This window comes from Dermacentor variabilis, chromosome 4 (assembly GCF_050947875.1).
Source record: "Dermacentor variabilis isolate Ectoservices chromosome 4, ASM5094787v1, whole genome shotgun sequence".
Taxonomy (NCBI): domain Eukaryota; kingdom Metazoa; phylum Arthropoda; class Arachnida; order Ixodida; family Ixodidae; genus Dermacentor; species Dermacentor variabilis.
Genome location: NC_134571.1, coordinates 151,580,534 through 151,607,316, shown reverse-complemented (window position 1 = coordinate 151,607,316; position 26,783 = coordinate 151,580,534).

The following is a 26,783-nucleotide window of genomic DNA, read 5'->3' as shown; positions in this document are numbered from 1 at the left end:
TGCCACGTCGAGATACGTTCCTCTTGTTTGGGTAATGCATCATTTTATTAGGTCTGATCTGCTTCTCAAGAAATTCTAAGATCGATGACAGAATCATCAGTGAAATTCCGAACCAGAAGATGTGGCAATTCCGTCCGGAAAGCGAAGCATCGATTACGACATAAAATTAGTGGACAGCTATCTATACAAAGTAAGGATAGCGGATTTATCGGCCGTATGAACTTGTAAGCATAGACATGCTAAATTAACACCTGGTGACTCCCGCGTAGAAGCGAACATGAACGCATCTCACTGGATGACCGCGGAAGCTCGCTGTCAAAGTGCTGGAGGTGGAAGCGCAGCAGCAGCAGCAGCACGTAAATTGACCTTTGTGCTGCTTCTTGCATCTACGCGAGCTAAGCCGCGAAAACGCAGCGCGTGGTGGACTCGGTATTCATGGCAGATGGTTTTCAAGATACAGCGACGCGGGCGGGCGCTCGCGGCGGCTCAGAGCCGAACGCGCGCCCCCGTCCCTACCCTCCCCCAGAATACTTGCGCACGACGGAAGACGACGCGCTCCGCCATCGCTTTTCTTTCTTGAGTGCGAGATATTGAGCCAGGATCTCCGGCTCACCCTCGCGCGCATTCATCGCACACAGAGCATAAGGCGCGCGGAGTTGATATTATCTCCTTTGAATTTTTTATTGAACCTCACTGTAACGGCCACGGCAGAAATGCACCTTGAGCGTCCATATAATTGCTATCGAAATAATAGCATAAATATATTCAGCGATATCATTTATGAAAGCAACAACAAAGTGTGGCAAGAAATAGCGTTTAGAGATCTGATTAATAACTGGGTTGGGGCAATGAAAGCGTCTGCCTTAGATGTTTACACTCTGCCTCAGCGCAAACTGCTCTTTCAGAACAAGCAAACAAGGACTTGTTTCGTAGGATCGGCTCCATTTTCAGCAACAATTTATAATGCGACACCCGGTAACACTGTCTTTTTATATGCGAAATCATCAAATGGTCCATTGAGCAACAAAGCCGGCGTCCGTTGCAGCAAAACGGTACCAAAATTCTCATTGGCTGCGACGCGACGTCTAGTGCGCCCTTCAACGGAGCAGAGTCGGCGAAAGGCATCACTTGCTGCTACACTGATGGGCCAGGTGTGGTGGGAGCGGAGAGGGCATCGCCGCGACGTCACGTCACCCTCGGCCTCGGAAACCTTCGTTACCTTTGCCTTCCTTGTCCGCGCAAGCTCTCGCCTGCATGCGAACTTCGCTTTGGTCATTGCTATAAAGAAATTATTTAACAAAAACGGAAATCAATTCGAAAGAAAAAACGTTGGTGGTGAAAAGTTTCAAACTTACGACCCATGCTCACAAGCCGAGTGTATTACCGACTGCGCTAAGCCAGCGCCTCCTAGATAGCATGCCTGTGCACTCTGTTTTATGACATCATGCTACTTGGATCAGAATTTTCATTGCCAAGCCCGGAATCACGTTGGAGGTGATGTCAAAATCACCGCGGCTTACTTGCCAGGGTCCCCATTAGATTCCATGCCAGTCGGTTAAGGTAACATGACGTCATGGATCGAAGTACACGGGCCTTGCACAATATAGGAGGCTTTCGTCAAGATCTCAACACGCTCGCTTGCCCGCGAAAAGTTCATAACTAGAAGGACCACTCATCGGCGTTCAATTGAACATTAATGCTTTTGCATTCACAACTCATAAGAAGTGCTTAGGCATCCTCAAGTCTTTTTTATTTCGGTTCATACCAATGTAGCTTTACATTTTAGTTACCAATACCTTGCTGATGCCCCTTGTAAGTTTTATTTATTTAGCTATGTGAATTATTTGCTAGGACTCGCCCGTTAGGTCGCCTACATAATGTCCCTGAATGTCATTTGCTGATATCTTAACGTGATGTGGTTGTTACCTGCAGCCCAGTTGATCTATGTAGCGACAAGTGGTGTTTCGACTTGAGAACGTATGTCACGTCGATCGTGCGGCTCAGAACATTGAAGGTCAGATCAGGTGAAGGCAACGACGTACTGCCGCAGTGTATGGATTTCAAAGAAGGAAAAAATCAGCAAATATAGACACTTGCGGTAAATAAGGGTTTTAAAGGCGAATTTAATACGACAAGAGGATGTAAGGTTCTTTAAAATCAAAGCTACAAATTACAAAACAGCTAGTAATGCAAGATGCCTGTACTCAAACTAGGATTTAACTCATAATTTGTTCAGTGTACATTTAGAAAATCTCCCCTCCTAAATCATGAATACGAGCTCTCTCCTCAAGGTACCCGCAGTGAGTCCACAATAAATTGGAGAGGCCGCATCGGCACACTCGCTTGCTCTCTCTGCTTAATTGACCCTATTGACACCTTGTGCGAGCCAGACGGTTGAATAAGAAGGCCGAATTTTATTACTGAAATTTTCTGAAAGCCGTTTGGAGGTCGACGAACAGACCAAATATGTAGGCTCTTGTTCAGCACAGAAGCCAAAGGATGAGGCCGACTGCCGGCATGGCGTAAACAAAAAGAATATTTATCCCTACTACCAAACGACCCTTACATACAAGGTCCTTTCAGGTTGTTGCACCACCTTATGGCCACAGGTGGTGACCTCTACAGCTATGTACAATGTTTTGTAAATGTAAACATGAAAACTTCCGAAATTCTTCAAATGCTAAAAAAGGTGAATGTAAAGGATGGTCTAAAGGGCGTTCAGTTAGGTTTATTGTTTTCAGATGCGCTGTGAGGAGCCCAAGTAACATGCACGATCAGCATACCCCTTCAGCTAGTGCAAATATGAATACGTTGATTGTGTGCGTTCTCTTGTGCTCTATGTCCACCGAATTATTGTTTCATGAAAGCAAAAGTCCTCAGTTTGCTGAAGTCAATCGTTAAGCGCATTTTGGCTGGTAAATCAGAAATGACAAATTATTTGGAAGTTTCGCCTAAGCTGCAAAACGCTAACGGCGACAGGAAGGTTTAGCATTGCGCTCGGATTCCTGAGACAGCGCTCTAATTATGCACATGTGCGATATGTAGGCGGGACGTTGCAAACAAAGCGAATCGTGCTGGCTACAAGGAACGCAACATTTGTATCTATCAGACGTCTCAGAATGCTCGCGTGATGAAAAGTGTCCTCAGTTATGCAGCAGCCCTAGGTGATGCATAATACAAGATTGATGCAAACCGCCAGATTTAGTTAGCGCTCAGTGAATTTAATGAAAGTTTCTTCATATTTAACGCCTGATCCACTCATAGCGGTGCGTGCGCACAGCAGTTCAGAAGACGCTAGTACGCCTATAATGACGTGCGCACAACGTTCATGTCGGCGGCAAAAAGCCGAGCTAGGAGCTCGGCTTTTTGTCTTAGCTCGGTAACTGAGGCACGAAAGCATACTTTTAACAGATATTTGACTTGGCTTTCTCGTATCGGAGCCTAATGAAACCTGCTTCTCTCGAGGTGCTCGAGCCGTGGATGCGCTGTCGACTTGGACAGAACGGCAACTATAGCGGCCACGACTGTTCTGCCTCTTCTGAGGCACTCCTGAGCGAAATTCGCGATGAAAAGAACGCTCTACTAATTAGAAAACTTTTGACAACGTTGAGTAATCTTTCTATTTGCGTCAGTAAATGCAGAGATTTTGGCACCAATACAAGGTACCTGTGAATCATTTTTGTGTGCGTGACACGAAAGTGCACCACATAGTGTCGCAAAGGTAAGAAATAACAACAAATGACGCATAATAATTGACAATTCATAATGACGCACACCCTAAAGACACACCATATCAGATAATACAAAAATGCGTAATGAAAAGAGGCATTATAAACTTTGCAAGCACTGTGAGTGCAATAGAGATAGAGAACTTGTCGTCATAAAAATGCTTGCGGTGTTTACATGCGAGGAGTTTCAAGGAATACATTAGGTATTTTCAAGAAATTGCTCGTGGCAAACAGCACTATTCTAGTCCTTGGGCTGGTTTACTCGAAAAGACGGGCATTACACGAATCAAGAATTGAAATGCATAATTTAATTACTGATAAAAATTCAGTCACTAAATTTTAATTACCCTAAAGCATATTTAGCAGGTGACATTATTATAGCCGGCAAGCCCGGCAACAATATGCACCACAGAGTCGTTCTTTGGATGACCTTCATTTTGGAGATATGTGCGAAAATATTTGTGGATAAAGTGCACTGTATTCCCACGCATAAGTTTAACAAAAAGAAAAGCGTTTTATCCATTGAAACCCCAAAGCAACTAGACCTCTTTGAGAAGTTTATGAATTATCTCGAAAGTGGAGTCATCCGGCGAAGTCGTTTCACTTGAAACCGTCTCGTGACGTCCCTGAATACAAGTTGTATATTGCAATATGTGCCATAAGGTAATTTGTTAGAAACCTCATTAGTAAACTCTTTAGAAGTGCATCGTTGATAAATTTTAATTTCGCGTGCAAATGATGTCAGCCTGTTTTAGCAATACAGCTCAAGGATGAGAATTGAGCTATGTCCGAAACGTCATCTTTAAGGATTACGGAAGTCTTCGCAGAAGTACGCGGTATAAATAGGACGATGAGCAAGACGAAAACAAGATAAAAGCGGGAGCCAACGTTTTGAGAAGTGGACTTGTCTTTTCCAAGGCGACATATGCTTATCTTGGCAAAGTATATCATGGTAGGGTTCTTCTAAAGGAGAGAGGAGGCAAGCGGGGTGGACGAGGCAATGACCGAGGGTGTGTTAACTGCGAGAGTGCAGAATTGAAAAGAAAGGTGTGCTATTCAGCGTGGGAGAAGGAATGTGAAGTTGCGCCGAGCGTCAGCCGGTTGACGTGTCACTGTGGGGTTATTTTCTGCGGCAGAGGCCTGGACAACGGAATGGAGATTATCTGCTGCGCTGGAAGTCAGAGAACTCTTGTCTTTCTGCAAGAGAGAATAAAGGAAGGAAAAAAACAAATATAAAAGAAACAGAAAAATAAGAAGCAATTTAAGGACGATGTTTTAGACAGCGGGGACCATATAAAAACCTGCATTCTGCATTCGAGATAGCGTCGTAAATTACATAATTCTCTTTTTTGTCCCATTTTTATGTCCCAGAGCCTTCAATTCGGCAGGGCAGTATTTTCTATGGCGGCCATAATCTTTGAAGTTGTAAAGACCACCTGAAGCACCAAGCTCTGTACGCAGTTGACCGGCTGCCATGTTTTCAAAATATGGCACTTCTGAACTACCGCTGGGCCCTTCTGGCCCAGCGGTATTTTGTTCCTGGACTGAGAGGTGCCACCCCCTATTCCAGTAGTCTACGTCACGCTGCGTATGAGTACGGGTATGCCTTTTGCACTATGCTCTCCCAGCCTCTACCCGAGCGTGAGTGCGTCTGCCGCTGGTTTCCACTTATTTGCTTTGTGTGATGAGTGTATTTCAGCACATTGTTTTTCTTCTCGAGTCCTTGGCTTGAAAAGCAATCAAGGTTCATGAAGTAATCATGATTCCAGGTTGTGTGGTGTGTTGAAATGTATTTGTATGGTGTTACGCGGCGTAGATTACACCTCATTCGTGTAGTCTGTGCCATTTTAACGAATGTGTCTAAAAATATATCTGTTTTATCTTTCATCGGTGTCCCTGACGTGTGGATGCTGAAGTGCCTTAGAAAAAGGGACGAATTTTTTAGAGGCTAATAACCTCTGTTTTCTTGCCCGTGTGCAGTTGGCCCTGCGTGCTATCAGGGACTCAATCAAGCAGCAAGTCCACATCACTCCCTGTGAGTAAAGAAAATGTCACACTCTGCTTCTCGTCTTTCTATATGTTGGACCTAAGTCCGTAATTTGTCACGAGCGGGAAATATTCATGAATGCACTAGTGTTTCGCAGCGCCGCAATCTCGTACTTTCGCATTGTGACCATCGCATTGTGACCATCGTTGCAGAACAACCTGCAGCGAGTTCTGCAATGTCGTGTTAACTGGGTATACAGCCACTTGCAGATGATCGTCCCAGTTGGCTTGAGATGATTATACAATGCGGTTCGGGTAGAATTGGGATGATCTAGCTCCACCTCTGTCAGACCGCCCATACAAAAATGCATACTTACTTTCTTTACACTTTATTACATCCTATGTAGTTTTACTTCCCATTAACGTTTGTTACAAGAAAGTTGGTAGGTTTTGTATTTACTTTCGTTTGACGAAAGCTTGTTGAAAGAAAGTTTAAAGGAAGTTGGTAGGCTCTGTTCTTACTTTCGTCTGAAGAAAGTTTGTTGAGAGAAAGTTTTAAAAAGTTGGTGGGCTCTGTTTTTACTTTTGTTTGAAGAAAGTTTGTTAAAAGAAAGTTTTAAAAAGTTGGTAGGCTGTGTTTTTACTTTTGTTTGAAGAAAATGTGCCTACTTCATTGTGTCTCAATGTGTCTGTTGCGTTGGTTCAATAAAAGGCAAGCATTATTTGTGCTTATTACTAACGTTCAGCAGTGACCTCGCGTTACAAATTATTCGTGGTAACCATAAAATAATCTTTGTTTATCTCATTTGTTTAGTTTCATTGATTTCTGTGACAGTGCGCATAATGGAGATTATAACTGTCATAGTAAACAGAAGCATCGCCTTAATCCCTAGTGATATATACGTAGTTCCTAGTTTAGATAGTCCAATCACACGTTTATGACATTTGATTTGATACAAATGATGTTATGGCGCCTTAAGAGCGCGAAGGCTCAAGTGATCATAATGAGTGCAGTGATCACTAGTGACTGCGTCCCATCCTTGTGTTATATTGTTCAGTTATTGTTGAATTATAGGTAGCTGGAGACTAATGATGACCTGTTAGATTGGAAGGCCATTGACGTAATTGATAAATAGAATCGTATTCACCAGCCACTAAAGCTTGTGAGTGCATGATGATGACTTTTTTATCATTCTTTGTGCCTGATTTCACATCCATGATGACACCATGTTTAAATATTTCAGAAGTTCCCTCAGTGAATTGCAAATGACTGGCGACGTGGAGCTTCTAGATAGCAATATAATCAGCTAAAATGTCATTGACTTTTTGATTCATTGCGATGGCACAATAATTATATAGGGCTAATGATGCACTACATCTTTCTTATTCCCGAGTGCTTCTAGTTTATTGCTTCCTAGTAACTGTTTCTGAATCGGTCTCGCACTTACTTGCCGCCACGTGGTGATAAAGCCACGTGACGGCAGGGTATTCTTCGGCAGGTAACTTATTCTAATTTTTAATATGTAGTACTTACTGCTTTATATGAAGATTAATGTAATACACGTTCTTGCTGCTTCTTCTAACGGCCTTTGTGCGTGTTTGTGTGCGTGTACATGATGTAAGCGCGTGTTTATAGGAACGTGTGCGTTCGGCTACCTGCATTTGCGCGTGCGTGTGCGTGTGTGTGCGGGTGTGCGCGCGTTGACTGTGCCTGCGTGTGCGTACGTACGTGTGTGTGCGCTCTTGTGTGCATGTGTGTGCACGAACGCGCGGCTGTTTGTGTACGTGCGTCTGTTTGCATCGCGCATTATTGTGCGTTGTGTATATGTGTCTGTCATTGTACGCGTCCGTCTGTGCGTGTGTGTGCATTGTGTGTGTGGGTGCGTCCATGAGTGCGTCTGCGCGTGTGTGTGGCGGGTGTGTCTGCTCACGTGTTATTGCGTGTATGTGCGTCTGCCCGCGTGTGTGCGTCTGTGCGTGCGGGTGCATGGTACATGTGTGTGTGCATTGCGAGTGTGTCTTTGTGCGTGTGCGCGTACATGCGTGTACGCGTGTAGGTGTATCGGCGCGTCTGCGTGCCCATACGAGGGTCTGCTGTTACGATCGGCCTGCGGATGTTGGCGAACTTCGGAGAATCGTCCGTCGAACTCTGCCCGGCCCGCTGCGATGACTCACTTTGTGAAAACAAGGATGCGTCTCGTCAACAACCCGTTGGCGCCGCCATGTCTGCTGCGGCAACTCGCTTTGTAAGAACGTCAATACGAAGCGACCCTAAGCAAGCGGTGCCGGGATGTCTAGACGCAGTTGGCGGACCAAGTATTGTTAGTAAATTTGCCATCACCGCCACGGTTTGTTTGAAGCGGGGGAACTCCTGGAAGGATGTGTTTTGCTGCGCCATTTGACGGGTCTTGGAAGTCTTCAGTCAATGGACAGACGCGGCGGCCACTGTCTACGAGGTCAACTCTGGGACCAAGCGGCGCCTCCTGAGAGCAAGACCCGTGTCTGCGAAAATCCTCTCACCTTGGTGTGGTCAGTGAAACCTGCGTGGAAGTGAGTGTGTAAACCCTCCCACTCAAAGGCGGGTTGGCTACGATGACTTTGGACGCTCCGCATTGGTCGACGGTTGAACGGCCGTTTTCCCTCACCTAGGGATCTAAGGAAGACAAAGTGTTTATAAACAGCCGTGGTGCGGCTGCTGAGTGTGCATTCTCTTTCAGTCATACTAGACTGATGAACTGCAATGTTCTCCATGTAGATACTGTAAATAAATCCCATATTTTTCGTTCTAGATGAGAACAAGCATCTCCCTTCAACAACGTCCTCAGCGTGGATTAGTTGCACGACGGCTTGGGCCAGTTATACCATCTATTTCATGTCCGACCCAAACCATTAGACTGCGCATTTGTGTGCGTGGTTCGTGACCGCGAGTTCTGTGTGTGCGTACGCGTGCATGGTAAATGTGTGTGTATGTGCGTACATGCGTGTTCACACGCAGAGTCACATGCCATTGTACCTACATATGCAATATTATAGTCATGGCATATTACACATTGCAGAGTGATATGGGTATATATGCTATATTTATTACATTTTATAAGAGCGGATAGCCAACACTAAGCGACAGTAGCGGACATTAGCCAACACTGCTGGACAGTAAACCAACAGCGGGAATGTCGGCTGGCCATCTCTGAGCATCATGACAAACCCGATTGGGATTTTCCCGCAGATAGAACTAGCAACGGCAGTACCAGGCGGAGAAGCTGACAGACTGTCGCACATATTAACGCTAAAGCCATCCGCCAAAGCCTGCGCGATGGAGCTGCTTTTCGGAGGGTGCGCGCTGATGTCGATAGACCACGTAACTCTCTGGATCACTGACTGGATGCCACCGCCCTGCTCAACCTTGGCCTAGTTAAGATAGCGAGTCAACAACACTTAAGTGGGCATGTCGGCTGGCCATCTGTCAACATCAAGACAAACACCATTGCGTTTTTCACGCGGGTTAGTAATACGTATTGAAATATCAAATCTAGCAGCCGATTTTCGGTCCGGCTAACTTACCTCAACTGTGTTTTCTGTTTTCTGTCATGCATAACAAACACTGTACTGTTCTAGCTTATGCTTTCTGGAGCCATAGAGTCTGAATTCATAACACAACACTCAACACTGTCACAACACTGGACAGCTTTTGCAACAGCTATTTGATAGTCAAAAAAGCATGCAATAAAAGGTTTGACAGAATAGAGGCAAAACTTAAGGACGTCTAGACGTCTGTTGCTGTAGGGAAACTAGTTCTTGAGAAAATCACCGATATGGCAGAGCTATCTAAAATTTGGAAAGAAAGTGGACATTGAGGACCATGGCTGAAAAATAATGTTATCGTATTCGGTATTCCACAATACACTCGGGAAGCGCCTGAATATCACGCAGAGAGCGCGGTTGACTATCTATTGAGTAACAAGCTGGGTTTGCAAGTAGTATCCGTGGAAAGAATTCACAGATTGGGAGCGAAAAAATCGGATAGACCATGGCCTTTGATACTGAAACGTTACAGCCGCAACCTGACAGCTGAGGAAGCATCTTTGGGATAAGACTGCTGGCGCGAGACGTAAGGGCAAGGCAATGCGGCTGGTTCACGATAAAGGCAAAATTTAGAGAATGATTTTGTTTCGAACACTAGCAAAATGAACATCGTTCCTCTTCATAAAGACAGAAATGCACGTACGCCGTCAAAATTACAAGGAAGCTGCAACGGAAGAACACTTTGTTGTATGAACATAAATGCCCAGAGAAATGCAAACAAATTGGCGGACCTTGAAAGTATTGTGATCACTTATAACCCGGATATATTAGTTATCACTGAAACGTGGCTGCACTGCGATAATGATTACAGAAATAGCACCAGTCGAGCATAGAATTTACTGGAAAGATAAGGCCTTCCATGGCCATGGTGTAGCAGTTATGTTTGGTGTAACAGTTATGTTTCAGGAACCTGTGACTGCGACGAAGTTACTCGATATCTTGGACTTGGCATGAGTCACCGTGAAATTCGTTTCGGGCGATTTCCAGTATGGGGCGGGGGGTCAGGGCATTTTATCGCCCACCCAATTCAACAAGTGTTTTTAAGAGACCTATTGAATTCCTCCGTTTACATAGAAAAGCCAAAACAATTTATTGTTAGTCGAATATTTCAACGTTCTAGATGCCGGCTGGGCAGACGAATTCTATCATGCTTTTTCTGCTTCCACTGCGCCACTTGCTAACATTGTCCTCCTCCATGCTTTAACCCAACTCTTAAAACTACCAACACGCGTCGCTGGAAATGGCACCTCAATTTCACATTTACCTGTCGTTAACGATACATTGTTCAAGCGAAACCGGACAGTGCGTCTTTTTGAGTGAATATCAGATCATTAAATTACTTCAGTTTCAGTTTTATTTGTTTTTTGTTTAAATACAATGAATTGGTAAGAGACAATGTACAGACGAGGGTCCCCATGTCAAAGACTGCAACGGGACTCTCGGGTAATAATAGCAATGTAGAGATGTATTAAAGTACAGCAAGCTAACTAAAAGAAACAAACACAATCGCGACAATGCAGCAGAAAAATAACATCAGTGAACAAAAACTGAATGTATACAAGCCTATACCCTGGTAGCACAAAAGAGATACGTAACGTTTTCGTAGCGTTTATTCAAGACGACAAAAACGGGTTAAAGAAGACACGAATGAGAGGACTTCGGTGGGAAAACGTTGTATATGGCTGCTAATTTCCGGCTTAATTACTCTCTTGAGAAGATCTAGAACAGGTGTGCAAAACGTATTCGAAAAGCTGGTCTAGAAATAGGATTCGGAAAGACACAAATAATCCCTTTGCCAAACCTATTCGTAACCAATTTCTAAACGTTTTTATGACGTTATCAAAAAGCTGGGCTAGAAATGGTCTTGAAAGGTTTACGATGATCTGAAGCGAATTTTCGCGAGTGCCAGGGGCGCGATGGGACATCGTTGTTCAAAACGCGCGTTCAGTTTCGCCTCAAGGGACTGGCCTATGCCGCGCCAACGTCGTCAGCCGCACTCGTCGACACGGCCTAGGCCAATCGCGTGAGGTGAAACTGAACGGGTGTTTCCAACAACAATCTCCAATCGCGCCCCGGATGAGTAGAAGCGTGGGTGATGACTGTAAGAGCCATGGCGCAGTGCCAAGCACTGTTGCCCGCATGGCCGGCGCATCCTATACCAAGTCACATGAAAATGAACCTGTTAGGAATAATGAATTCTTAATACCGCCTTTAGTAAGCTACGATGCTTACAACCAAAATGGGAATGACATCCGGCAAAGAACAAATGGTCCCGTCTGGGCAGGCGGCCTGACCAAGGCATTCTTGCCAAGAGTGCATGAAGTGAGAAAATTGTGACCCATCAAAAACACTTTATTAAAATGTAATGCATAAGCAAGGTTCAAGCAAGATGTGTGAGAAATGCTAATAGAAGTAAAAGTACATCAACAATGACAAAAATCACAGAAAGGATTTGTAATGAACTGGAAAGTGAGCGTTCACTGGTACATAAACAAAATTCCAAGTACACATACAAAAATGAACAGAAAAACATGGAGTGTACTAAAGTTTCTCCTTTATCATAGCAAAGAGCACGTGCTATTAGATGGACTAGAGTTATCCAGAAGTGACATCGGAGCGAATGGAAGAAGTAGACTGAAGAATGCAAGAGCTCGAATCGGGTGGTAACTGCCTCTAAGGAATGTTACCAATCAGCTAGAAGCTTGAAAAGAGCACAATAAGAAATACCACCGCATACCATCATAAAACAATCCTGTGACAGAAATCAAACAATTGGAACAATGCAAAATCGGAAATATTGCCATTAGGATACACCAAAGAAGGTAATGGCTAGAAAAAGAACTATACAACAAAAAAGGAATAAAGTGATACTAGTACAGAATACATAAACGGAGGAGTCAGTGTAACAAGTAAGCACTACTGTAGTACGGTGAACGATGAGACTGAGTAGTGCTGCATCTTGCCACTCCAGAACGTGAGAAATGAATATGCAAGCCTCATATTAGAAACTTACTTATGGAAATAAACTGGAATGCACTGGAAGCTATATTTGTGTAAGAAAGGAAGCAATGGTCATAACAAATAGTAATTGGTTTATCTAAAAATCCCTGTACCAGAGGGAAATTTGTACCACTCTGGCAAAAACCTAGTTGCTAAGAGTAATTTGCCAACCAGCAAATACATTAATTAGCCCACTGACATGTCACACTTTGCGCACATCTCCAGTCTCCTAAAGTAAAAAAAGCACTCTGAATGAGAAAAAGGTTTAGCACATGTAGTCCAGAGCCAATTCCTAGCCAGTTCGCCCACACTTTCACATCCAAAAATATTTGCCACAGAGTCCAGGCACAGTTCCACTGATGTTTACCAGTTCACCCCCACTTTCACGTCCAAAAATATTTGGCACACAGTCCAGGCAGAGCTTCATCGATGAACAGCTTGAGAGCACACTACTGAATATTCTGCAGTCCCGCTGGAAGTAGAACAGCCGCACATGCTGGTAGTGGCTTCAATGTAGCCACACTTGCTGCCTTGGACAAGTAAGCCCAGATATCTCCACTGGTACTCTATTTTGTCGAAGTAGACACATTGATGCACTACGCTGGTAGCTGAAATGTTTTGAATGCACAAGCATTGGCTTCACCAGAAAGAGTTGTCCACATACCACCGCTGGCATATATATGCACTTGCTCTTCATTCAGTAGCACTGAACTTAAAGTGTTCCCTATGTGGGAGCCATGTGTAATACCGGTGCCACACAACCATTCTTGATCGCGATCAAGCCCGATCCGGATCGAAATTATCGATGCGATTCCCTCACCCGCGCAGCTTGCGCAAAGGAGCCAATCACCACCGAGAAATTCGATTTGTAGCGGACCGGATCGCGGTCAAAAGGACCCCGTGTGAAACCGGTGCAAAATAATGCACAGACGTACGCTAGGAAAATGTGTTGCACAAGGACAAAGAACTGCGGCATGCCCTGTTGTGCGAAGCGCGCGAACAGAACACAAATCGAAAAAAAATAACCGCGGGAGCTCTTCGCAAACTCCATGCGCACATGTGGCACCCGTACGAACTCGGCAGGCGGCCGACTAAGTAAAGCGCGAAGGGCGCACAGCGTACAATTCGACACATTTCCCAAACGGCAAACAATCGTACTACCTGGAGCATAACAAGTTATTTTATACCAAGGGCATACCCGACTCACGTACGCAGCATGCACAAGCGAGTTATGCAGCGTACATGCTGTATCCATTCGCCAAGTAGAAAAATTGATAACAAGCACAAAGCTACAAGGGGCTCAATATATCACTACCATTTGAGGCGTCAAATAAAATCGAATTTGGCCGTTTCATCTATTGGACACAAGTTCCCCTTAAGACAATGAAACACCCATCACGTGGGTAAAGGGAGCGAAAAAACAATCGAGAACCTGAAGCGCAATCGATAAAAGCACACGCAAAATTCTGTCAGTGCGCTGTAGCGCGAGGGAAGAAAATAGGGCGGGCACTTGACCTCAGCTTTTGGGATACCGTACTAGTACTGAATCATTAAAAAAATGCGCGTTTGTACCATTTCTCATGTCTGCAACACTCTTGCTAAACGGGAGACTAAAATACCACGATGACGGCAATAATGCGGAGATCGGCAAGGTGCGCACATACAGCAATTTTGCCGCCTTTCTTCGCATTCTGCAAAATGCTTTTTTGTTAGGATCACGCCTAGCGGCCGATCCCGACTCTAGAGACACACAGGCACGATTTCGTCCCTTAACCTTCGTCCTTATACAGCCCTTAACGCCTTAATTACAGCATCAGTGAAAAGGCGCCTCACATAACATGACAATGAACTTGAAGAGCTGATTAGTGCCCTTCACTCGGCGCCCACCAATTGAAAACACTACTGATTACCAAATGAAAACCACACAAACCAGATCGCACAACCCAAACTAATCACAGAATGTCGTTTTCTTGACTTCAAAACACTGCTACACTTACATGACAAAGGACAGTGGCAGCACATTCAGAACAGCCGCAAACAGACCACAGCGCCATGCGAGTGCGATAACGCAACTATGCCCGGCTTTACGAATAACGTGGTCGCCTTGGTCCTATGCCAAATGAAAACACTACCGATTTCCAAATTAAAACCACACAAACACACAACCAAACTAATCACAGAATGTCGTTTTCTTGAGAGCAAAACACTGCAGCACTTACATGACAAACGGCAGCGGCAGCACATTCAGAACAGCCGCAAACACACCACAGCGAAATGCGAGTACGGTGACGCAACTATGCCCGGCTCGCCCGGCCGCCCGGCATAATGTCGTTTTCTTGACAGCAAAACGCTGCAACTCTTACATGACAAAGGGCAGCGGCAGCACATTCAGTACAGCCGCAAACACATCACAGCGAAATGCGAGTGCGGTGACGGAACCAGGGGTAGCACACTCTGAAGTTCAACAAATGGCCAGAGAGGGCGAAAAAATCGACCGCACGCCGCTGCTAACAAAGCCAGCGTAGTAACATCACTTCGGGATGCTTACGTTAGTTCCAACATTTCCCCGTAGAGGCGTCGTAAAAAGCGCAATTTTCTCTTACAAACTTTCTCTTACAATTACCGAAGCATTCTTGTTACATAAAAAAGGGCAAAATTATCATTGCTAATTAGATATTGTACTCTTTGTTAGTAAGTTTATTGTTTCTTCGTCATTATAAACGCAAATAGCGTTCATCATCGATTTTTCACGTGACCTCTGGCCTGGATTTAAGATTTTTACCGGTATTTTCGAGTGCACGGCTGCACGGATTCATTCGTTCGTACACTCAAACTGGTTGCTTCTTTGTTTCTAAAACTAGTTTTTTGCCCTTCGATGTCTCGCGTTATTTAACTTGGGGTTAAGTTACGTGTTTGCAAGCGGACATGTAAGCCCAGAAGTTGGGTTTTGGTCGTGAGCCATTCGGAACAGGTCTGCATCGAAACGGGAGCTGGATTTTGCTGTCGCTGGCAACGGCAATAACGGTGAGTTGTTTAACACCGCTGCTTGAATCGTTATATAACATCCGTCTCATTACCTTCCATGCGGGCACAAGTTAACGAACTAGATCCTACATTACATATGGGAAGTCAGGATCTCAGTTGCTGTTTCCTAAATAAACCTTTACTTGCGAGGCTGTCGTTATACACACACAACCAGGAACGAAAGAGCGATATCGGAACGCGCGTCTTATTTTTGATCTTATTGTAACCGTGGTCGTAGGTGATGGAGTAGCCTTATCAATATAGATATTAAACTTCTTTTTCGAATCCACCGGCAACTTCTTTCGTCCACAAAACCGAATAATCCTTTGGTAAAATGAAGTGAAAGTGCAGAATTTAATGTATTAAACTGTTGCAAGCATGATAATTCACCCATATTTCGTACTCGTTGGTTCCAAATGTTCTTGCTGTTCAGTTTGGTTTACCGTAGGGCATTTATTTTTGCAGTAGTGAAGCGGTGCTTCACGTTCGTGCAGAAAAATAATGCTCATGGCTTCATGAGTTCTAATAGCTTCATGACTGTCATGCATTTGCTTGTGGAACCAGCAGTGTGGTCTCTTCTAGTGTATAAATATACGCACAAATGTTCTAATTTGTGATCTTAATAATACTTAAGCTATTGACATGCATTGTAGTTAGGCAGACATCAATTTTATGAACAATACCAATATTTGTTTAACATGCTGCTTAAGCACCCTAGAACGGACAGTGTACATTTGCATGTTTTCTGCAGTCGCAAACCATTACAATCTATATGTAATGGTTGCAACACACCTTTTTGCATTTGATATTGCAAAATTTTGCTTTTTCAATTTCTGATTCAGTCAAAATTTCTGTTCTAGACATGCAGTAATGAGGACGGAACTAGTATAAAGCAACACACTCCACGCACTAAACAGAAGCTGCTGCGTGCTACAACAAGGTCGTTGTTTGGACGTTCGCTACTACTACAAGGCAAACAACACATGGTTCAGAAATAAATATGTTTGATATATGCTGTATCGGCTTGCTGTTTGCAGCAGATATGAATGTTTGTTCATATTTATGGTTCAGTATAATTGGTTTGAACATAAAATAAAACACACATGAGTTTGGCTAATCTGTGCTGTATCTCATGTGTCACCGTTCTGCCCCAACAGAGTCTATGCCAAGCACATCTTGGTCATCACAGGAGCTCCTATCTGCACCAACAGGAAGGGGCTGGAGCCTAATTTGCAAGGCTTTTACACCACGAACAAAGAAGCGCATGCAGAAGAATATGGCTGAGATATCAATTCTGCAGAGGACTGTGTTAAGACTGAAAAGAGCTTCAGCCACCATTCCACCAGCACGGACATTTGGCTGAGCCATCCAGGTAACTCAAAAAGGACTTCCTAGAAATTCTTCGTCTTCAGATGCACCTGCAACATCTGACCAAGCACGGACGACGCTGGCCAAAAGATCGAATTCCGTCAGTTTGCCCTTAATCAGATTCCTAGCCATGTCAATTCCGTTTGTGCCAAGTGTAATTTTTCTTCTATAAATGCAAGTTTTCTCATTGCCCATTTTTGTTAGAGATCATTCATCCTCATCCAAACATAAAGGTCAAGCGATTCTTCGGTGATACTTAATACCAGTCACTGTCTAGTAGCCCAACATATCTGTAGCAGTATCTTCTAGTGTATGTTGTCATGCACAATTCCTCTCCTGAAATAGCTGATGCAGCATCGGCACATGTCTTGCATTAACCTATGCACCATTTTACTTTTCTTGATGTTTTTAGCCTTTAATGCCTGAAGAGCAGAGTGGTTTCTCTCTTGAATGCAAGCTTTCTCATTTTCCATATTCCTGGCCTCGTTGATAATTGCTCTACTTCCTCGATAGCCTGGGTCTTTGCGCAAGCTACACTGAAGGGATTGATTGCAGAATGTGGTTTTGCTGCCCCACTTGGTTCTGGTAACTGTATTACGTTTCTCGGATGTGGGTGCCTGGTCAGTTGCATTGGTAAGCAGTCCGTCGAGGTAAGCATTTGCTCCTGCAGTCCGCAAAGCGACATAGACTCCCAGTATACACACACCGTAACTGGTGCTCCCCGTTCGTTCTTGCCTGCTGCAGCCATGGGCAAATTGTGCTTCTGGCCTACCTCGGCCATGATTTGCTCAAAACGGAGATCAGCATATCTGCTTACATGGTTCGAAGTGTATGAAGTTGATAGCCGTATGCGTGGAAAGGCCCGCAAAAATGGCTGCCGAAGGTGATGCCCACAAAAGCGACTTGTCCACATTGAGACAAGGTGGGACACAATGTGTGAGCCACACATTAGCGGCCCTCGAAAGAAAATAAATGTGCAGGTTGGAAAGGAGTTAACGCTAAAATGCCGGGTAGTCCAAGTCGCTCTGTTGGTTGCGGCAGCAGATGGCTGCGTCACCTGTATGCTTCGCAATGGGAGTTGCTCATCTTCAACCGCAACTGTTGGTTGAAATAGGTGCGAGGCTCTGTCCAATCTGTTTTTACCGCTGGTTGCCGCACATTACCAGACCACCACATGCGACAATGGCAAGCATTATGCCTGTAAGACGGTTCGTAGCCAATGTATAATGCATTGTCTGAACCTCATGCGGTGACTGATTGCTGTTTAATTTTGCTGTCATGTCACTTGGTTACAGTTTCAGAGTTATCTTTTTTGAATATTGCGGCCTGGTCGGTTGCACTGGGAAGCAATCTCTCAAAGTAAGCATTTGCTCCTGTAGTCTACACAGCGACATAGACTCCCAATTTACACGCACCGTGATTTGTGCTCCCCGTTCACCCTTTCCTGCAGTAGCCATGGGCAAATTGTGCCTCTGGCTTTCTCGGCCGCGATTAGGCATGAACGGAGACCAGCATACGTGCTAACATGGTCGGACGTGTATGATGTTGGGTGGAAAGGCCCGCAAAAGTGGCTGATGAAGGTGATGCCCGCGAAAGCGACTTGTCCATATTGAGACAATGTGGGACACCAAGTGTGAGCCACACATTAGCGGCGTCCGAAAGAAAAGAAACATGCAGGTTGGAAAGGAGTCAATGCTAAAATGATGGGTAGTCCATGTCACTGTGTAGGCTGCGGCAGCAGATGCCTGCGTCACCCGATTGCTTCGCACTGCAAGTTGCTCATCTTTAACAGCGACTGTCGCTGCTAACAGGTGGGACACTCTGTCCAATCTCTTTCTGCTGCTGGTTGTCGCTCGTTGCTAGACCACCACGTGCGACGAAGGCAGGCACTACGCCTGTAGGTAGGCGGCTGAATGTACTCTAAGAGACCCGTGTATGTGAATGCTCACTGTTGCCATATGGTTTGTAGCCATTGTATAATGTATTGTCTGAGCCTTATGTGGTGATTGATTGCTGTTTAATTTCGATGTTATCTCACTTGGTTATGGTTGCCGTGTTATGCTTCTCGAATGTGGCGGCCTGGTCAGTTGCATTGGGAAGCAGTCTCTCGAAGCAAGCATTCGCTCCGGCAGCCTGCATAGCGACATAAGACTCCCAATTTTCATGCACCGCGATTCATGCTCCCCGTTCGCCCTTTCCTGCTGCAGCCATAGGCAAATTGTGCCTCTGGCCTTTCTCAGCCGCGATTAGGCATGAACGAAGACCAGCATACGTGCTTACATAATCCTATGCGTATGAAGTTCATAGCTACATGGTTGGCAAGGCCGCAAAAGTAGCTGATGAAGGCGATGCCCACGAAAGCGACCTGTCCATATTGAGACAATGTGAGATACCAAGTGTGAGCCATACATAATAATAATAATTGGGGTTTTACGTGCCAAAACCACTTTCTGATTATGAGGCACGCCGTAGCGGAGGACACCGGAAATTTTGACCACCTGGGGTTCTTTAACATGCACCTAAATCTAAGCACACGGGTGTTTTCGCATTTCGCCCCCATCGAAATGCGGCCGCCGTGGCCGGGATTCGATCCCGCGACCTCGTGCTCAGCAGCCCAACACCATGTGAGCCATACATTAACGGCCCCCGAAAGAAAAGAAAAGTGCGGGTTGGAGAGGAGTGAACGGCTAAAATCCGAAGTAGTCATGTCGCTGTGTAGGCTGCGGCAGCAGATGCCTGCGTCACCCGATTGCTTCGCAATGCAATTTGGGCATTTTTAACGGCGACTGTCGCTGCAAACAGGTGGCACACTGTCCAATCTGTTTCCGCTGCTAGTTGTCGCTCGTTAACCTGACCACCACGTGCGACGACGACGGTGAGCCGTTTATGATCTCGCGTAAATGATTCAAGCCTATCTCAATATACAAATTTTATTTCTGCTATTGCACGAGAATGTACACTGCTTGTCTTCTGCCAATAAAGTCGCACGTTCTGTTCTCTCACTTGTGGCTTGTTTGTATGGGTGTCACTAGAGGCTCTTGGCAATTAGAACGCACCAGCTACGCGGCAGTGAAGGCATTGAGGCATGCCGCATAGCCGGCAGGACAAGCACGGCGCGTACCAGCGTACGCGATCGGCGAAAAGCGGCCATATTGGATTTTGTTCTCAACAAGAAAAGTGTACTTCCGCTTCCGGATTGAGCAACGTCATCTGGCGTCCACCTAAGTAACTTCCATGCGCTGCCGCTGCCTATTTTCGAACCACTGCGAAAGGTACAGTTTCCCTTCTCTAAATTGTTTCTTTATTCTATGACACAACTATGCCCGGCTCGCCCGGCATGCTGCCCGGGCTGCCCGGCATCACGAATCACGTGGCCGCTTTGGTCACATGATGTGACGACGGTATCGCCACCTTGCGCAAGGTTGGATCGCGTTGATGGGTTGTTGAATATTGTACAAGCCACTAAAGAGGCTGACGCGCCGTGGTATGGCGCCTTGGTGCGCGCGTCTTGCGTGTCGTGCGCATTGCGCTTATGTAGTTCTCGACCCGTGAATCATGTTGCGCAGAGCCAGACGCCGCGCGCTCTTCCATTGTTCTATAGCCACTACATCTGTAGCAAGAGCGGCGAGCTGGAAGTTGCCACTGGGCGTTCCGCAAGGCCTTTCTGTTTCCTCTCTCATTTCAGACGCTTTCCGCTTTCAGTGCCGCGTCATTGTGGTTACAGCATGTTAAAAAACAATCTCTGCTTCTATATAGGTGCGGATCACACCATCCTCTGCCCCTAAGCGTGGCGAGCCTATAACGACGAGTTTCAAAAATATTAAAGCGAATAGCTTTCTGTCTCCTCTTCGTCGGATGTTTTCGTTGTTCAGTCGTCGGGGGTCGGCCGTCGGACTGATCTGCAAGGAAAACGCTCGCGCGTTCGTTCGTTCGCTCTCGCGCTAACTATATTTAGCTCTCTCTCTCTCGCTCGCTTTCTCTAGCGTTCTTTAGTTCGCTCGCTTGTTGGGACTAATCGCTTGCATTAGCAATCATCGACGATGGTTTCTGCACTTTTTTTATGTATATTGTGCTCACAGTATAGAATTCGTTGCCACACTTCCTACGAAGCACCGTTACCACAAACGACTGTACCGATGTGTCCCTCCATTGGCACCAAAAGTGATGTTCGCTTATTCACTCGATACCTTTATTTATGACGTATGAGACTTGCATGATTTATCGCTCTGGAGCCAAACTCGAAGTTCATGGATTTCACGGGCAAGCGCGTTGTTCGATGAATAATGTACGCTTACTGTATTGCATATGCATATCACCTAAAATTTCATATGGAGTTAAACATACACATATTATATATATATATATATATATATATATATATATATATATATATATATATATATATACATATATATATATCCAAGTGCTCGGACTGTTTATATCAAAACCGCAATTATCATTAATGAGACGACTGGGCACAAAATGTTACCTTTATCCGCACGAAAACTGTACAGTACTCGTGCCTCAGCAGTAAAAAAAACATTGAGCCATTCAGCCGTAAGGTATTCACATCACTGCATTCTGAATAAGGGGAAACCCGGCAAAGCTGCCTTGTCAGCGGTAATGTTGAAGCATTTGCATGCGACGCTGCTCATTTTCCAGGAGCTCGTTGTCCCATTTAGTACTGACACCTTTGATATGCCAAACACACTGGAAGGAACCGGGTAGTCTTTCTTCCTGTTGAAGGCTCGGCCGGCTACCATTGCCGTAAGGGCGGCTTCGATGTTTCTGTACTCGCGCTCCACTTAGTCCTGGCGCAAAACACTTCCCCTTGGGATGCCACATTCATCTCTTCTAGCGTGAGGTTAACACCACAAAAGAATTTCTTTTTCTTGCCGCACTCATTCTGATGTAGGTAGAATAGAGGAGCAATTGACACAACGAGTGCTGTTTGACAAGCGAGGAATTCTACCGCCAAAAACGGCACTGTCGAAAACGTACCCGGTATGCTTGATAACTAAACAGATAGAGCGAGTTATCTGAAGTCGTTTTCAAAACATATTCGCCCCTCGTTTTTAAGCTGTTTGGCTTTCAACGATTTCAAAACGTATTCACGCCTCATTTTTAGGCTATCGTGTTTGGAAGGTCTCTGATGCGTCGATTTTGGTCAAAAATCCGTTTCAGACGTTGAATCCCTTAATACGACTTTTCAACACTTTGTGTGCTACCTGGGTAGTGCATAAAAAAACTATCAATACATACAAATGACAAATGTAATGTATTGAATGACGTAAACTTAGTTACACATATAAAACAGCTTAAGGGCATGACTAAATGTATGAAAAGATAAAGATTTAAAACTGACGGGTAAAGCATTCCCCAGATTTTTATAGCATCGAATGAGGATGTCATTTTTCCATAGTTAGAATGAACCATAGGCATAGAAAATTGCAGTTACGCACAAACATGGCGTTATTGTTATTGATGAGGTGCCTGAAATCAATGAATTGGTATGAGAGCTGTTTAGTAAGTAATTTATAAAACATAATTATTAGATGATAGTTGAACAAGTTCATTACAAGGATGTTATTTTCCCGAAGTAGTAGAGTAGCACTCGTGAAAAACCCACTGTTAGTGATAATGCCTATTGCTTGGTTTTGTAAGTGCTGAATAGACGAGATATGACAGTTATATGTGTTTCCCCAGGAAATAATGCCATAAATATTGTGACTGGGAATAAAGGCAAAGTATAATGCTAATAAGGCGTCTTGTGAGAAATATGTTCTTGACTTGATTAATGCTCTAATAGCGAAGGTACACTTTTGCCTAATGAAGGCAATGTGCTGAGAAAGTTTAAGGTTAGAATCTAATTTGATGCCGAAAAATGATACACCGTCAGAGACGGCAATGTGATGACCATTTGGCATTATCTCAGGCAAGCCAGGTAGTATTCTTTGGCTAGAATGGAAAATTACAAATTGAGCTGTTGAAGGATTGATAATTAAATGATTGGACAAACACCAAGCAAAATAATGGTCAAGCTCATTGTTTGGTTTAAGAATTAAGGTTGTTAAAGAATTGTCACGCATCCAGATAGTATTATCGTCCGCGTATAGTACACAATGTGCCGACTTAAGGCACGGGGGTAAATCAATACTATAAATGAGAATACTAAGGGATCTTATGGAGCCTTGTGGTACACCTTGGCTATTAATTTAGTACCAGAATAAGCTCCTCCAAAAAGACTGTTTGTTCTCTATCATGTAGATAACTTTTTAGGAGACTTAGTACTGGACCGGTAATTCCCAGGGCTTACTAAACATACCTTACTAAAAAGTATGTTGTGATTAATCGTATCAAGCGCTTTACTAGCCATCCAACGCCATCCAACGAAGTTACCCGTATCAATCGAGTGATGAATGTAGTAGGTTAGGGATATTAAAGCCAAGTTAGACGAACTGCCAACGCGAAAACCAAATTGAGAAGATTGCAATAAATTAAATTCGTTTAAGTAATTTTATAGGCGCTTACAAAATAACTTCACAACAACATTACTAATCCACGATAGATTAGAAATGGCGCGATAGTTAAACACCTTCGTTTTATCCCCTTTCTCATCCACAGGAATGATCTTAGCCTTTTTAAGCGAAGTAGAATAAATACCACATTTAAAAATATTATTATTTATAATACAAAGCCTATAAGAGATAAGTGGTGCAACAAGTTTTAGATGAAATACAGAAATTTCACAATTTCACTGAACGTCATGCCAGAAAAACAGAGAGGCTAATTTCCTTCTTTGTGCAAGTCAGCGATGTCGACATAGCAGGTACATCAGATTATTCATTTTCTTGTTTCGCCTCACGGCGTGAATCAAGCAGTATATCTGCCGATAGTCTGCGGTGTTTGCCGGACCGTTTTTCTTCAAAATACGGTCCAACAAAGCGTGAAAATTCTTCTATTGGAAGCGGAAAACGCGGTGTGCTGCGAATCCTTGGATGACAAAAGATATGAAAAAAGAAAGGGAAAGAAGAAAAGGAAAAGTGAAACAGGGAAGTAGGCAGCACCGGAGACGCCCCGGTGCTCATAGTGCTGACGAGCTATCTGATGTGTGAACTTGACTAAAGCATGACATCGAAAGAGCAAAGAACTAGTGCCAAAGTGTGTCCTTAAAAATTTCTTTATACATCCCCAGAAAAATTCTGGCGACACCTATCTTCGAAGGAAGAGAATTCTATCACGAGTATCCTAATTAACGGTACGGCTAAAATGATAAAAAGGAAATCAGTAATGCGCCTAACAATTAATTCTGCGTACACTGACGACGACAGTATCGCTCCACATTTTGCGACGCTTGAAGTACCACCCGTTGATTACACCACTATCAGTGAGGAAGGAATGCCATCGATCTCTAACACTTTCCTCCACCGATATACTGAGGGGTCCGCAAAATTGTTATGTTTATTATTAAGGAACTCATTATCACACGTGGAAATTCCCAGTGATTGAAAATGGACTAAACTATTACCAATACCCCCCGAAAAATTCCATCCAGTGCTGCCTCCTTTAGGACAGTTTATCTTCTCTGAACATCTTCCAAAGTATTTGAGCACATTGTTTTCTAGCACATTTCCAACTTCATTGAAGATAATAAAATAATAGATTGACGCCAGCATGCTTTCCGACGAGGAGTTTCTACGAAAGCGCAACTTCGTAGAAAAATTATAAATCAATATTTGCGCTAGGCGAGTCAACATGAGCCAGCGCTAGTCAAAACTGACGGTTAGCAAAATTACACGTCGGTAGCCAAGATTTTCCACCACTATCGAAAATTAGCCATAATTCGTGAATAGTTGGCCTCAACTATCCAACATTACTAATGACTAGCCAACATTAGTCAATGCAAGCCGAAAGTCAACATACATCAGCCACTCCTAGCTACCGCTACCCAATAGTACCCAACACACTGGCAGTTAGTCAACCTTATCTAGTGCAAGCCGAGAGTTAGCCTACGTTAGTGAGTACAAGGAATCCGTAGCCGACTATTAGACAACATTGAGTAGAACTTGTTGCTGGGCGAGTTGATTCTGATCTAATGAATATATTGTTCCGCCAAAAAGGAAAATAAAGACTTAGGAGGGAGAGTATAAAACTACAGAACGAGCGCTAAACTTCAACCGATTTTATTCTTACAGCAAGTCAGGGAGAATGAACAAATGCATATGCGTACATCAGTGTTGCCTAGAGCGATTACAGTGACGATTTTAACAGCTGCATCTCGTTGTAAAACAGAAAACAGGCGCATCACTAATACAACTCGTGCCTCTCTCTTTTACGTGATAGGCCTCGAAAAGTCCTCTTGCTAACGTATCGCCACTTCTGCCAAATATCTTTATCTCAAGCAGTAGTGGCTGGCATCTGCCTTCCAGGCAAACCATGCAACGGGCAGGTAAACGCGCATTACCTGTGTTCTTTGTTGATTACAGACAATTCATGCTGCCGGGCCCCGTCGTTGGCACATCTCCCCGTTTGTTCAACGTACGACTTACCACATTTCAGCTCTATCTTGTATATAACGTCCGTCGCACATTTCACGTACTGTCTAGTGTGCTTTCACTGGCATCCTGTAGTTTTTTTTCAACGCAGCTTTCAGCGCATCTGTCCTGGCAGGAGACAGGTGCGCTGCAACGGAGACCATGGCCCCTATGTTCCAAGTGTCCTTTTCATTGTAATCGTCAGCGTGACCTGTTCCCGTCACAGCTACTTGACTACCAGCGGTGACGGTCTCCTGGGCGCCTTTGTGCTCGCAGTACACGACCCACGACAACGGTGATGCCACAATTTCAATGCCGGGTCTCGCACACTACGGTTCTGGGTCCCTGCCAAACGTCTTCTGACGAGCGGTTCCTGTAATTTGCGCGTCAAGCGACCCTCCATGTGCTCGAAGCATGTGTACCTGCTCAACTACTATCGATACATGTCCTCTTTCCAAGACATGTCTGTCAACGCCGTACACTGCGCCAGTCTCCGAGCCATCCCGCTGCCACCGTACAACAATGATTCGGCTGGCAGTGCCCGTGTACCCCGCACCACTACCATGAACGTGTGCAACAACCTGCCACCAACATATACTTCGCCTGCGTTATATCCTCAGGGGTCAGTGTCATCCCGGAAGTCACCTGCAAAGATCTTCGCGCCTAAGGGCTAGTGTCCGTTCCAGAGCTGGGCCACCTCCACCGACGTACGCGCCTCACCACCACATGGCGTCCTCCCGCTCCTTGAATTTACGATACCTTTATGTTTTCTCTCGTGCCGATCAGTAACACTGAGTGAAGAGACTGTGCTACGGCCACCAGCCAGACTCTGCATCGCGAGCACATAGGTCATAGACAATCCACCGCGTGGGCAGCTGCGCTGTATCGTTTTCGCCTTCTGACAGGGTGTACCATATCTGTAGCGCAAGCTGTGCATCATCTATCTGCACTGCAAACTGCGAAGCATTGCAGGTCGCGTGACGTGTTCGTGCTTGCACTATAGAAGCCGCGCAATTCTCCAGTAGGCGTCACCCTACCCGGCCTAAGAAACTTTGCCGCTATGGTGGCAGAGGTAATTGGCACCATCCATCAGGAGGGGAGGAAAGGAAATTCGCTTCCCTTGTACGACATCCTAGATCGGCGCGCGACAGGAGGCCGTGCCCTTTCGCCCCTCTTCTCAACTTGCCTCCCCTTGCCATCTCGCAACTCTCTCACCTTCGAGTGTCTCCGCGCGCGCCCGCGGGCCCAGCGCCAGCTTAGCCCGCTCCATGACGTTTTATGCTTCGTTATTTGATTTTATCGGGAAGCGTTCGCTGCTGTGCGTTGAACGGCGGGGTTATGTTTCGTCAGTTTCGTGGTCCTCGATAGCTCTGTGCTTGTGTTCCGTGACGTTTCAGCCGTTTCACGACTCGCACCGCTCGTGCATCGTGCAGTGGTGCACGAATACCCCAAATACAAGCCCTGCATGGTTGTTTCGGGTGCTTGAAGACAACAGGTGAGCGCGCAGACCCAAGGACATAAGAAGGCGCATGTACAGCGTGGTCCTTTATGAAAGGGAACA